Source organism: Acomys russatus, chromosome 31 (assembly GCF_903995435.1).
Source record: "Acomys russatus chromosome 31, mAcoRus1.1, whole genome shotgun sequence".
NCBI lineage: Eukaryota > Metazoa > Chordata > Mammalia > Rodentia > Muridae > Acomys > Acomys russatus.
This window is the reverse complement of record NC_067167.1, coordinates 39,551,530-39,554,155: the sequence shown is the minus strand read 5'-3', so window position 1 is coordinate 39,554,155 and position 2,626 is coordinate 39,551,530.

Sequence of the window (2,626 nt, the reverse complement as noted above, 5' to 3'; positions counted from 1 at the left end):
TTATGAACTTAGAAGGATTCTTGTAAGCCATAGAAACCCACCTCTCAGGTCAAATGGAATCCAGACAAGTGCTGCCAATCCAACGTCTAAGTTTCCTACCTGTCACCTGTCTCTAAGGGTGGGACTCCTCCCCCTTTCCCTAGTTTTGGAACTCCCTTAACTACCTGATTGTCACCTTTCTGCACACAACACCAGCTGATCCCCTTTCCTAGTTGCGCAAAAGCTTCCCTTTGTCTGAGAGACCATAGACACCTCTGGTTCACTGGGAGCGGAAGTACCCAACCCCGGTCTGCATGACTGTGGCTGCTCCTTCTCACTGACCTACAACTAGGACTATTCACACTGGGTGAGAATTCTGACACAATCCTCTCCCCACTCCCAACTGTGCTTGGCCTCCAAAAAATCCTAATGTACTAGGTGGCTGTGTCCTGGGGCCAGCTTATCCACAGAGCTGCGCTCTTTTTTTTGTTTGTTTGTTTGTTTGTTTTTTGAGACAGGGTTTCTCTGTGTAGCCTTGGCCATCCTGGACTCACTTTGTAGACCAGGCTGGCCTCGAACTCACAGCGATCCGCCTGCCTCTGCCTCCTGAGTGCTGGGATTAAAGGTGTGTGCCACCACGCCCGGCTCAGAGCTGCGCTCTTTTGGTTGCTGGCTGGCACTGACAAGGCACTGGGAAGTCTATGTCCCTGTCTTTTGAGTTACAATCCATTTCTGGGGATGCCCTAATGGATTGCTGACTTCACCTACCCGTGAGAAACAGTCCATTCACCGCCTCTCCAAGCTCCTCTGGGATGCCTTCTGGAGAATTTCAAATCCCTATGCCCACGTTAAGGGATGCTAAGCTTACACACCTCTGCAACCAAACTTGGACAGATCCCAAACTAAACCTTTTTGATTATTGCCAGCAATCGGGTAAAATGGAAGGAAGTTCTCCATGTTCAACTTTTTTTTTTTCTCTTTCAAAAATTTCCAAACATCGTCTCTTTCCTTATTTTCAAGCCTTTTCTCTTTGCTCTCCCAAGACTTTCAAATGTACACCTAAAGGGAAATTTCTCCCTGACCTACTAACTTTGTCTTCTGTCCACATGTATGTTTCAGTATCCTGCCAGACTGCCTACATCCAGGACATCGTCAAAGCAGCTGCCCACAGGTGCTCCAGTTCAACCTCACAGATCGAGTAAGCGGGACCTGCATTGCCCCTCCCAGCTGCAGATGTTCTCAGACCCTGGACAACAAATGCAACAGCCTGTTCTTCTGGGACCTGGCCAACATTTCAGCCTTTTAAACCCCCAATCGCTGCCCTACTATCAGCAGGAAGCAAAGACATTGATTACTTAAACTCCTTATCCATTTACAAAAGGCTGAGATGGGGTGCTCCAGACTTGGGACAAACAGCTCCAGGTTCTCTGGTCCCTATCTGCTGCAGGACATGGCTGGCATACCCTGCCCTCTACCCTAAACTTTAGGGCAGAGCTTTTCCTTCCCCTTCACTATATAATCTGGACATTTTGTTGCTATTGCTTCTCTCTCTCTCTCTCTCTCTCTCTCTCTCTCTCTCTCTCTCTCTCTCTCTCACCCCTTTATCTACATTTACATATTTTAACTTACCTTACATAAAAACAATCCAACGTTCCTCATTTTTTAAATTATAGGAATAGGAGGAGTGTTAGGATTCTGCTTCAGTTTGCCTACCTGTGATGTCACTGCCTACCTGCCATGAGAGCGTGTGTGTCCCAGCCCAGTATACAAAAGGACAAACTCACCTACCATTCTCTCTCTCTCTTACCCCCTTTCTCATTTCTCCCTCCTCCTCTCTTCCTCTGTCTCTGTCTCTCTGGGGCACCACCTGCCCTCCTTCCCTCTCTCCCCGTGCTCATATAATAAGCCTCTCTATAATATCTGTTGCCTGGCATCTTATTTTTTAAACATAAAACAGTGTGATGGGTGCATTATTTTCAGATTAATCTTCGGGATTTGGATGACAATTCGAGAAATAAAACACACCTAAAGCAACCTCTCAGCGAACACTATCAACGAAACAGGTATGTCTTTAATAGAAAGCAGAATTAACAAAAACTCATGATGAACTTGAGAAACTTCTCTGAACAGAATTTTCTTACAAACTCTTCCCAATGTGAAGTCACTTCAGGCAACCCAGTAAAAGCACTTTGCTAGAAATCTACACTAACAAGGAAATGAGCGAACTCCAAGGACGCCACGATGCCGACGTTCAGAGTAAAACAAAACAAAACAAAACAAAACTACAAGGAAACGTCTTGAAGATTTTGTGTAAAGACTCACAGACGCAGATGAAGGATTGCAAGGCTGTTTTATTAGACCTGGAAGACTTATTAAAGAAGGAATAGTCTATTTGAAGTTCAGAATCAGAAGCCTTTCCTGCCGCGGGAATCCTGGGAATTGTAGTCCCGAAGCCGGGATGGAGCAAATCTGTTTAGCATTCTGCAGACGGCTAGCCCTTGGGTCCAATTCAGTGTTCTGGCTCCTCATAGGGCCTGCCTAGTTCACCAATGAGAGACGCGGTTCGGAAGCCTCCCTTCTCTGATTGGCTGTCCTTCCTCACGTTGGACTCATGCTCAGCCAATGGGATGATAAAGCCAGCAGAGGT